The 12,482-nt window shown below is 42.9% G+C and overlaps 1 protein-coding gene across 2 annotated transcripts in view; it reads left to right on the forward strand.

Moving 5' to 3' along the window:
- ralgps2 (Ral GEF with PH domain and SH3 binding motif 2) overlaps positions 1-12,482 on the forward strand; it is a 70,412-nt gene that overhangs the window by 7,925 nt on the left and 50,005 nt on the right. For both annotated transcript variants that reach the window (XM_041934635.1, XM_041934636.1), the window contains exon 2: positions 10,452-10,560. The gene's annotated coding sequence lies outside the window, so the exon portion shown is untranslated. The remainder of the gene's footprint in view (positions 1-10,451; positions 10,561-12,482) is intronic.

Genomic DNA, 12,482 nt, shown 5'->3' on the forward strand with positions numbered 1-12,482 from the left:
ACTCTCAGAGCAAACGTGGGTGTGCCTGTGTCTGTGGTTGTCTGTGGATGTTGTTCATGTCCTTCTTAGACCAGCTTTAGGTGACGGCCATGATTTAGTTTTGGTTCTCGTTCTTGCTCCCATGCTGAACACAAGTGTTGGAAGTTGACGCAATTATTCTTCCTCTTGTCCCGTTCTCAATCCTCCCTGAGCCCTTTCCTCCCGGCAGGGCTCCCTTTTGTGTTTTAAGTTGTAATTGGCCATTTTATCAGACCCTGGAGACAGGGCAATGCCATGTTCGGGGAAGTCATGCGTGCAGCAGTCTGTGTGTGGATGTGTGTGTGTGTGTGTGTGTGTGTGTGTGTGTGTGTGTGTGTGTGTGTGAGTGAGAGTGTGAGCAAGTGTTAAGCTGTATGGGAGGCCTGTTATCTCAGTCTTGCTCAGTTAAGCAGGTTCAAAGTGACTTGAGTTCTGGATCAAAACTAATCTTACAACTATAAATACTCTGAAGTTAACCTCAACAGTATCAGCAACACAGGGTTATGTTCTCAGCTAAACCCCCCCCTTTGTCTCACTGAAATCTTGGCTTTGCAGATCACACATTCACACACAGGATATACGACTAACAATAGCTTGACTACAGCATGTTTGCTTTTAAACACACCGCAGAATCTGAGTTTCGGTGTTGGCTGGTGTACTTCTCTTTTGGGTCAACTATCGGAGCAGAGTAGGCCAACCTAAAAGAGGACAAAATAACTTGCTGTGTAGGAGGATGAGCTCATTGTTGTAGAGGTGATATATTTTACTGTTGTATCTGGGAAATGGATGACTTGATGGGTTGTACTTAAAGATGGACTGATAGTAGAATAGAGCAGGATGGGAAGCACCCCTTTCTGTTCTTTTTCAGTAGAGCTGCTCCCTGACTTTCTCTAATCTCATTCTACCTCATAAAACTACCTCTTAAAATGTTGCATCTCAGTCCAAGTTTGGCTGCGTGGTTGGCAGGACCAATAAGCAAGCAATCCTCCCACAAGATGGCTACAACATGTGTGCAACTTGCAGTGTTTTTTTTTTTTTTGTTTTTTGAGACTGTTGAGAAGACCTTATGTTTGTTTGGCTGTTAGGAGCAAGCTTACAGAGTCTTTGTTGATTAGCCTCTACCATAGCCAGTTTCTGGTGCCTGGAGGTACAGAGTTTGTCCTTTCTAGAAAGACGGTATTGTTGCACCAGGACTGTGTGTGTGTTTGCTCTCGCGTAATTGTACAGTTTGTCAGGTTGCAGCATGCCATGTCTCTTAAGTTTGTGTCTCACTCAAAAGCCTGAGGGCCCACCCGGCACCCAGTCCTGGGAAATGCTGCATCACTGTCTTGTATGATAACATCAATGTGAAGATGAACAAACCATATTCTGAGTGTCAGACAGAGGAAGGAAGCATAAGGAATCCTAGCAGCAGCATCAATTGTGTTAAAGGTTTAATGTTTGTCCAAAGAGCTCTATGTATGCCGCTCTTCACCAATGGCTAAAAATGTCCACTGGAAATTTGTATGCCAACTTCCAACCTACGTTAAAACCAACACTAAGCCACTTCCAGTCACTCAGGGTTTTCTGTGGCTATCCTACCACAATAAAAGCCACACATTTCAGTGCATTGACTGAAAGGTTTTTACTTTAAAGCACAGCTTACAGGAAGTGTTGCCCTTGCATTACCAGCATGCCAACATTACTTATTCTCTGAGGTTTCAACACTTCCTTGTCACTTTTTTTGCACTTTTGTGTTGTTTTGCTGTTGGAATAGGCTATCTCACTCTTAACATGCTGCCTTAGATTGAGCTGGGCAGGCAACCTCTGGACTAATCTGCTGTGACCAAAACTTCAGGTAGTATATTTACAGTGGTGACTCATAGCAGTGTGTACAGAAAACAGACTTTGAGACATGCAGCAGTTAAACAGGTAGTCATGTGTTATAATCATGCACATTATGACTTAAATAGTTGTAATTAAAAATTAGAGCTAGGCTGGACTGAAACATTTCATGCAGTTACTGTAGTTAAAGAATGCTAGCTGCAGGTAGTCAAGATGTCTTAAGAAAAAGTGCAATAAATCCTTCCTCCATTCATTCAGTCTGCTGCTTTAAAGTTAGCAGTAGTTGTGCAACCAATATTCAGACACATTCACCACCGGTGCTGCACTTGCCAGGTTATAGCAATTTAGATTACCGTTGTTCATTGAAAATTGTAAGTAAAACAAGACACTCAAATTAGTGACCATGGACTGTTAAGACTGCTCCAGCTGATATTTAAACGTAGTTCTAAGCAACCCTGTGGGTAGTCTATTGACACCTGACATTTCACAATTTCGGAGTCTGGATTTTGCCTTCCCCATTTTGCGAATCAGGAATGAGTTTTTAATGCTCTGGATGTAGTCCCCCAAACTGATTGATTGACATGACGAATGTAACACTATACATCACATTTACTACCAGTTGTTGCAATAGCTTCCATGCTTTCAAGGGTGCTCATGACCTGAATCTTTTGAAAATCTCAACCGTCTGGTCAAAACAAACATACATGCCGGGTTTGCATTTCAACCTGAGAATTGAGGAAGCTTACAGTATTTGTTCTGCCTCTGAAAAAAGTGGAAAATGAAAAAATCTCTCCCTCTCTTTGTGTCTCTCTCGTTATTTTTTATTTGGTTCAGTACTACAAGAGACCCTTTCCACATTATAGCCACTTGATTTGATGTTGGTTGATGTCAAGTTGAGAACATCCAACATCTCATAAACTCAACAAAAGATGTGCTTACTCTCATAAAAAAGTGGGAAAGTTCTATGGAGTAAGACGCTAAGGCAAAAGAGATGTGCAGTAAGAAGAAATATGACAATGGATGACAGCTAATGCAATTTAACAAAGTCTCAGTGTTTTCAATCTGCTGGTCCAATTCTCAATTCTAATTGGATAATCATGGCATCACTCATCTATTGCATTGTTGGACCAGAATTACATTGTTGGACCAGTATGCCATTATGCTGCTGTCTCACTGTGCAGGAGTTTCGGCCCTGCTTGCATTTGTCTCTTCACATCAGCACACACACATTCACACACACTTAAACCCAACATCTTGTCTTACCCCACATTGTGACAGTTTTGTTTATATATCCAGCATACAGTGTCACTTTTAGCCTGAATTGGTGTTTGCTCAGTCTCCATGAGAAGGTTTTACTCCTGTGGGTTTGTCTTGTGCCAATCCTCAGAGGCTCATAGAGGAAGACATAGAGATCGTATCAGTTTCCTCTAAACATTACTGCTCTGACTGACTGCTCTGTTGCTTTGTATTGTTAGGCTGCCCTTTCCTTGTTAATAGTCCGTGCAGGGAATGACCGCAGACATCACTGCTGCAGCCAGCTCCTCACTTCCTCTGCTTCCTCTCTCTCCCCCCCACTCCCCCACCCCCGCCCCGCTCGTTTGTCAACACGCTCAGGTCGCCCAGTCTTCAGCAGTGGAGTTGAACTTGGGCCGGCCGGCCTGCCCGTTCCCATTTGGGCCACAAATCAGGCTGAAGCCAGCACACACAGAGACATAGGCATACTCACAAACTGTAGGCCATCGCTCTGCCCACACGTGACAGCCTGCTGCTCTGGGGCCCTGCCACATGCCGCTACTCACAAGCTTGGCACTGTAGCCTTTCTTTGGTTCATTTGATGAATAGCCAGATACTGTTATCCTGACCGGTTGCGCCCTTGTATTAGCTCTCAGTAGGAGTAGGTTTTTTAGTATTTATTCATTTTGATTGCTGCTTTTAGCTGCAGGCTGGAGCTGGGCTATTGAAGCTAGGTGTTATCTAGGTCTGGGAGAGTTGTATATGCCATGTGTGTGTATCGCTGGGGGATGTGCCAGGAGAAAGGACAGAAGTGGGGACAGGACTGAACTGCTTGTCTGTAAAGCCTGGGCTCTAATTATCAGCTGGAAGAGCTGTGGGGATTGAGGAAGAAGGGGGGGGTTGAAGAAAGGGAGAGAGAGTGAGAGGCAAGTGTATCTAAAAAAAGCCTAATCACACCCCATGGTGCAAGCTGCTGCCACGACACCGATTTAGAACTAGTGGAATTTCACAAACAGGGTATACGAATCAACCTAAACTAGGTTTAGTCGCATGTGCGTGCTTTTAACTATGTGTCTGCTTAACGTGCATCATGTCCTCTATATGTTGCTGTCAGATGATCAGAACAAGAATCAGATGACCTGCGCTTTGCTGCTGTGTCCAACCAGCTGACAGACCTGGTGACACTATTTAATTGTCCATGCAAATTTGAATTGTACGCGTTGAAAATAAAGCTTTCATTATATATCAGGACTAATTACTTTGTGGCAGTGTTCACAAACAAGCTGTTGACGACCTCAATGCATTTCATTTGTCATCACATAGACATGTCAGTTGTTCTTGCTATTTAGCATATCCCCTACATAGTAAACCAACATAAAGGCAAAACAATAAAAGACATTACATTTCTTTTTATCACAATCTGTCAGACCTGGTTGCAGTGGCTTATTTAGTTGAAATACAATGATTAATGACTGCATAGCATTTAATAATCATGTTTTGAGAGTTTGCTATGTTTCACTTGCTCCCAGAATCCAAGTGGGGTATATCAAGCTCGTCCATCACACTTAAATAGTAGCTTTCCATGTACATCATGCGCCCACGTGACCGAAACAAACATTTATAAAGGGAAGTTAAGCAAGCCAAGCAGAAGGGAAAGAGGGAGGAAGGTTCTATACACAGTCATTTGAAAAACATAGTGATGAGCAGTGCTTGAATTGGGCCTGTATTGGCTGCTACAGAGTTACTGGCACAACTGGTTTTTGCCCCTGTCAGAACTATGACCACTTATTTTGTATTGCTACCATCTGGCGAATGCCAGTACATGCAAAACCATGACTAAAAACTTAGCCAAGCCAAAACATAGTGGATTGAGAATGTCAAAAGAAAAAGAAGACTCGGAAAAAACTCTATCATATGGTGAAAGTCTTCATTGAATTCACCTGCTGCTGCAAGTTCCCCTGATCCTATCTTAAGTTGTTTGCTGTAATACAAATTACACTGAGGCTACAGTTGGTAGCATTAGTGGTAACACAGAATCCAATTTTTTTTCATGGACACGTGCTGTATTTCAAGATGATTTTTAATTTGCCACTCTGTTGGAAGCAGCGCCCAAGAATCATAGCATTGCCTTTCTTTTTGTAATTACTGTTTAGGCTTCTTTAAAGCACATTTTTTCAGTTGGTTTCGTTTAAACTCATAAAAAACTGTGTTTGTGAATACTGGACAACTACGAGATGTGTACAACCGTATGCTGTATTCTACTTTGAATTTCCCAGAATATCTGGCCCCTGCCAGTTCAGAGTACTGGCACGTTTCTATTCTCATTCAGCCACTAATGATGAGCAAAGAGGAAAAGAGAGTTGCAAATCTACTTTCAGCTTTAAAATTGTCTTGCTTTTTAAGACCCACTGTGCCCTTGCCACTTGGGCACTTGCCCTTGGGTTTTCCTTCGAGATCATGCTTATTTCCAGTCACAGACAGACCTAAATATTCATGAACGGATGGCTCAGTATGTGAGAGGGCAGAGAACAGTTGGTCTGTGTAGGCTCACTGGGTTCATTATCTATTGATTTTCTTAAAAAAAAAAAAAAGAAGCTTTTACTGTGAAATGCCATGGCACCATCAAATTATTTTTTTCCTCTTTTACATTGTGCCGCTGTTATATATCACATATGCACAATTTTCTTGTTTGGAAAGATAAGTGTATTGGGGGCATTGCAATATCTTTTCGCTTCCTGTTGTGTGTTTTCTCATTCGCTAAGCAGCGGGGACGTGAGGAGTGTGTTATAAGATGTTTGGACTAACAATAAGATTCCTCATAATTATAAACCTGTTCTGTGTGTCAGAATTAAAACGATGAAACACCCTGTTGGAAAGACAGATGGAGAGCCTCAGGCAAAAACCGTTATTCAAAATTTGAGCAAATGGAGCACATTTAATGTGCATATGTGATGTACATAGAGTTGAGGCCTCTGCCCCTCCTTCACAGTTACACTTCTTAAAACATTCACCCTCTTCTGGTCCAAAGTACTATGGAGCTGCCTCTGTCCACTTATTGACCTCCAGAAGCATCCGAACATCAGCTGCATGTTAAGTGATGGTGTGAATCGGCTGTTAGTCATGTTGCCTCGAAAGCAACACACACACACACACACACACACACACACACACACAGACACACCCACCATTGTCCCTCTGCAGGCAGTGCCACCAACCTCTGCTTGAACAGCCAACCTGCTGAGTGAAAGCAGTGTATATCGAGCCGCTGTGACATGCAGCCACATGCTGTGTTACTGTGTATACATGCAGGTTATTAGAGTGTGTGTGTGATCAATCCAGCAACTTTAACTCCAGATCAATAGTGTTCTCCCCGGGAGGCTTGACGGTAGCCCGGGGAAAGTGAGAACCTCGATCTGGTCCTCGATGCCGTAGTGTTACTGAAACACCACTGACTATCTCTAAAAACAGGAGTGAAAGGGAAGAACAGATGGGTGGCGACAACCCACATTTCATATCTTAAATGCTAGTGCTGCTTTGAAACGTTGCAAAAACATACAGGTAAAGAGGCTTAAATCCTAGTTTGTTATAGGTTTAGCCCAGTACAGTGTGTCCCCTTCATATGACAATGAGGCCTACTACAATATGAAAGATAGTTTGCCTGAGAGATAACAGCTTTGACTTTGAAGGCCCACAGCTCCCACAGCGTGAATGCTCTGATTGTGTGTGTACTGTGTGTATTAAAGAGAAGAAGAGGAGTGCACAGCTTAATGGGCTGCCACATCCCTCACTGCTCAGCTCAACACACTGACCTACTTTGGCTCCCTGACTTTGGTGCATCTGCGGCATGCTGTTCAAATGCATCAAGCCCCATCGCTGCTAGGCAAAACAGAAAGCACGTGTCTGTACAGTGCATGCTCTGTACAGACAGACAGTCACATAGAGAAGGGTAAGGGTAAGTTTTCTCATGTAGCACAGTTTTTCAAAGGATTGTACAGTGAAAAGGCTAGGACTCTTGTGTTCATAATTATGATGTCTAGCAGTCTTGCTGTGAGTGTAATGTAGAAGGACACGTGTGGTGGTGTCACACATAGATTGAGATGCCAGGCTTGCAGAGCTGCAAATTGTCAAAGTCAGGTCTACAGTGCTGCAGGCAGGGGCAGAAATGTCAAAGCTGGTGAAGTCACACACAACACTCTGTTAATGCTGAAATCTCACGTGTGTGATCCTTAATTCACAGTCTCACATCTTGTGACCTTCACACTTGAGATACAGCTCTGCAAATGGACACTCTCTCTCTCTCTCTCTCTTTCTCTCTCTCTCTCTCTCTAATCCCTTACGTTTGGTTTGTGTGTGTGTGTGTGTATGTGGTAGCGTGTTAGCGCAGAGATGCAGTAGTGAGTAAACATGTATACACATACAAAAGTAAATCAGATTAAGGCTTCAAGCAGTCTGGCGCGCTTTGACTTTGAATGCCAGGTTTTTACTGTGTTTCTCCTATATAGAGTCACCTGTGATGCACTGCCAGAGGTTTGTCTTGGCTACCATATAATAATAAAAATAAATGATCAATATGTCATTGTAGAAATCTTACATCACATATGCGGTCACAGCTGGTGGTTGAGAGAAAGCATTTTTACCAGTACATTATGCCCAGAAAGTCAGGTTATACCCTGTGTGAATGGAAAGATTCTCTCTTTGCTCCTTGGTAATTTAATCTATCCAGAGAGGATTTATCTATAAAGTGTTTAGCCTGTCTCTCTTGTTGATACCATTTTTTGTGATGGTATTGGCACTGCAACTAACATTTATTTTCTTATCAAATAATCTTCTGATTACTTTCCTGATTAATGAATCAGTCGTTTGGTCTATAAAGCCGTGGGAAAATCCCATCAGGTGACCTCTTCAGATGTCTTGTTTTGTCTGACCAACAGTCCAAAACCCAAAGAAGACGAAGCTGGGGCGATCACATGTTTGCCACATTTCTTACAGAAAAAGAGGATGTTTGGTATTTTTACTTTAAAATTCACTTAAATAACATCATAATCGAAACACCTGCTGATATATTTTGTTTGACCAACTAATGAATTGACCTACCTCTCTTCCTTATTGCTCTAAGTATTATTGTTCCCTCCACTGCTACAAACACTGTCATAAATGCAGTACATGCTCTTTGATTCCTTTACTTTCAGGAAAAGATCTTAATTGTCCATTCATCCAAACAGACTTCCATCTTAAAGGTGTTTTGTTTTGAAATGAGGTTGAGGTGAGGAGGAAGAAGACCAAGGACATGCCAAATAGAGTTGGTGGAGACCTGTTTTCAGAGCCACCGGAGACTGGAATGTAAAGGGTCATTGCAGGAAGTGGAATGCGTTGTCACATGCACAAATCCGCCTGCATGTGCATGACGACATGCGAAAGCACTTCACATTGTGCCCTTCAGTAACGAGGATTGTTAAGCTGCGAACGCCTTTTGTGTTTGAACTGCAGCATGTATGTGAATGTCAAAAAGCTGTCTGGCAACATGAATAGAGGGAGGGGGAGGCAGCGGATTCAGGGAGGCCTGATTCAACAGCACCTGCCATGCAGTGTAATGAGTCACATCTTGCTTAACGACGACACATCCTCCGCTACAAGCTCCAACATGAATCATTCCACTTTCTGTCGCTCTTCCTCTGTTATTCTCCGCTTCCTCCTCTAATCCCTGTCACGTCCTCCTGAAGTCTTATCCCACTGATGCCGCAACAGTCAACTGTCAACCCATCCTAACCTTTCCGGGGCTCCCAAACAGACACCTACACCTTATCACTACTCGCACGATGTTCCATCCGCCGGCCACGTAAACATTCCCCAGCCTTGAACCTCAATAAGCGAAGCATGAGGACTCAACCACGTGGAATTATTCCACCAAAACACAACTCATTTCAGCTCTGCTCACTGTCAGAGGTGCATGGATGTTGCCAAGAGTAGAATAGGGGGAGACTCTTACATCAGGAGCTCTGGCTAGTGAGGATTGGATAGAGAGGGCGGTGACTCAGAGGGAGGGGGTGTTGTCTCACTCTGTGTTTTCTTGAAGTAGCATAGCTGGAGGTGTGGGCGTCATAAGGAGCTGTAAAATAATGAGATGTAAACCAGCCCAGGATGGCTGGGATCATGACTGACAGGGAAGCTCAGACAAAGGGCAAACTGACTGACAGCAAAGGAGCACAAACGCACAACGCTTTGTTTTGTGACAGTGACAAAGACTGTAGACGTGAGCATGGTCTCTGTTAAGTTAGCACACAAAGACATGTTATTTCTGTATTCCTAGCACAAAAATGTGTTGCTCTTTAGGGCTGTTTAAAACATATCAGAAGTGGAGCTCTGGCAAGTTGTTTTCTTGGTCAGATGTGATCTTTGAAGGAATGTAAAGGCTTGTGTCAGCAAAGGTTTAAAGTTTACTTTGCATCGTGGAAATCTTAATCCACTGTTTGTTCTGCTTGTGAGCTTTGTACCCCCATCCAGCATGATAACAACCTAGAGGGGATGAGAAGATCTTAGCCCCCTACCTGATGGCTAAAGGCCAACTACTCTCTGCCAGCATGCTGTACTTTGTCTACAGCCAACTGGAGTCCCACACAGTCCAACACACAGGCTTTTATTTCTTAGAGTAGTGAGACACCTACTGGCTGATATGAGTCATGTCATGTCTGGCAGCAGAGAGCAGGATGGGATTTACACTTGAATGCACAATGAAGTCAGCTGCAAACAGTTTGGGGCATAGTGAACACATCCACTGGTAAATCTTTAGAATTCAAGTCACTGTATAAATAGCTTGCATAAATAAATCAGCATGGCTGCTAAGGATTTCACTGTTGTTTGACGTTTTATAGATGAAATGATGACCCACTTACTTGTAAAAATTATTTAATTAATTCCAGGGTGATATAGGCACATAATTACATGTGATTATTTTGTTTTAGGTGGCCAAGTGATACTAGAACATTAAGTAGTGTCATAATATTATTCCACTACCAGCTGTATGCTTTGAGGTTTTAATGTACTGGTCCTCTAACGGTCATAACTGTGGAGGATTTACAGAGAATTTGTTTGTAGTTAATGGTACTTTTGTCAAACTGTCTCCTCTATTTTTTTCCTGTGGTGAGCTCATGGTTGCTAAAACTGAAAGTTCAGAAGATGCAGCAGAAAGGTTTCTACTAGAACAGATGCTACAGATCTTGTCAGCACAATGGCTGGTGGTTTGTTAATCAGATCAGCTATTGTTTTTTTGGCTATGTTCATTTCTCATGGGTGCGTGGGTTTTCCTCATGTTCAGAAGAATAATGCTGCCTTCCTGTCTGTCTCTCCCCTCTCTCTCACCTTCTGTCCCTTTCACACAGGCGGCAGGAGTCAGCCACAGAGAAAGCCGGGACCCGATAGACAAAGACAGCAATACAGAACAGCAGGCTAACCTCACGCACAGCACTATGCGCATCTGACACACAACTGGTAAGTACGGCTTTGTCTTTGCTAGAAGAGCCTATTTTTGTAGGTGTGATGGCAGCACAGGTGTGTCTGTGTGCCTGCAGGTATTTATACTAGCTGATATTTTTTAACCTTATTAGCACAAGAATACAGTTTGGACATAGTTAGTGGAGCAGGTATGACTGTACTTTGCTTATTGTGTTAGACAAACAGGAGCTAGGCCTGCTCGATTATGGCAAAAAAGGTTATTAAGTAAGTTACTTCTCTAACTTACTTGTACAAGGTTTTGGACCACCCTAATGCGTGACCCTGCCTGCTCTCCCAACAGAAGTTCACTAGTTAGTTCACGTGATATCTTCCTGCTTAACAGCTGAATTGGCTTTACTTTTCTTGTTGATCAAAGGCTCTCTGACTGTCGCCTTGACTCGAGCTGAACTAAACATGCCACAGCTTAGTTGAGAGTGAATTTGGGCTTTTAGGTATGTGCTAAATTACATTGCTGATAGTCCGTGAAAGATAGTCCTGAGTTATATGGGGCACTTTCATGACTTGCTCTAACTTTAAAAGCCTTTAAAAGGGCTGTGTGTTTGTGTGTTAACTGTAGACCCCCAAGTGATATTTTACGTAATTATCTCAGACAAAAAGGCAAGAATTGCATGGGTATTAGACCAGGAAGTGAGGTAATTCCAGAATGACAGCAGGCAGACCCAGACTTGTAAATGGAGACTAGCTGTTGCTTCCTGTGCAATTATGAACTGCTGTCACAGGCAATGCGAGGAGAGTTGACATGATGTAGTGGTGTTTACTCTTGGCTTAGCAGAATGCAACCGTGTAAGGTAGCTAATGGCTCTTAAAGCACAGGCCTTTTCAGCTTTAGCCATGAGCCAGCCAAAAACACAGACCTACACACACACACACACACACACACACACACACACACACACACACACACACAGGCCTGCATTGTCAAATACACAAGGGATGCCTTTGCTGGCCTTTAGTATTCTAAGAAGCCTCTTATTTTTCATTACTGTCTCTCCATGTGCTTTTGGCTTTTCGAGTCTCTGAGGTGTTTTCAGTCATAGGCTAAATCAGTATTCAGTAAGCGATGCTCATGCTGAAGGTATTTATTGATCATTTGTTTCACAGAAAAAAATGCTACAATGTTGAGAATTGATTTATTCGTTTCAGTCATTTATCAAGGACACAAACAAACAGCTGCTGGTTACAGCTTTAAAGACCTTGTGTGTGTTGTGTTTGTGAACACTTTGGGTTGTGGTAACTTGTGTTATGTATCTGTCACTGTTGACACTGACAGTGGCATGGATGACATGCATGACATGACTACTAAAATACTCAGAATTAACTAATCTGTTTTAACTCTTTGTACTTAACTAACACTAACTAACTCAGACGCATGTGAACAATCCTTGTTTTTCCTGATGATTCTGTCTAGTCCAGCTGCCAGTTCGTGCTCCTCTGAAAACCATGTTGGCTGTTTAAATGTAGGTAGCCTCACCTTGCCAGATTATTTCCACAGCATGTGGAGAAAGGTCTGGCCGCACCCATTATATTTTTTCTATAGGGGAAAAAAACACTCTGTCTTGTTTGTACGTCTTTAAACCTATGACAATTATCTTGGGTGACGCTAAGCCGGTAGTCAGTTCATAAGAGAAAAAGACAGTACAGTCTGTAGAGTCATTGAGCAGCAGGGGCCATACTCTAGTGTTGGTGTAAGCAGTTTAGTGTTGTGGCTCTAACTGACAGCTGCTTTCTCCAAACCCCTGTCACAGAAGATCTCTTCCTAATGCTCGGCCTAAGCTCCTTCTGTCCTGTGGAGGAAATGACAGGCTGTGAAAGTGCACGTCCGTATGGCATTCACAAGCACCCTTGGACAATCGCTGAACCTGTTAACACTTTCACAACCATCTCAAGTTCAGTCATAA

Source organism: Chelmon rostratus, chromosome 4, assembly GCF_017976325.1.
Source record: "Chelmon rostratus isolate fCheRos1 chromosome 4, fCheRos1.pri, whole genome shotgun sequence".
In the NCBI taxonomy this organism is placed as follows: domain Eukaryota; kingdom Metazoa; phylum Chordata; class Actinopteri; order Chaetodontiformes; family Chaetodontidae; genus Chelmon; species Chelmon rostratus.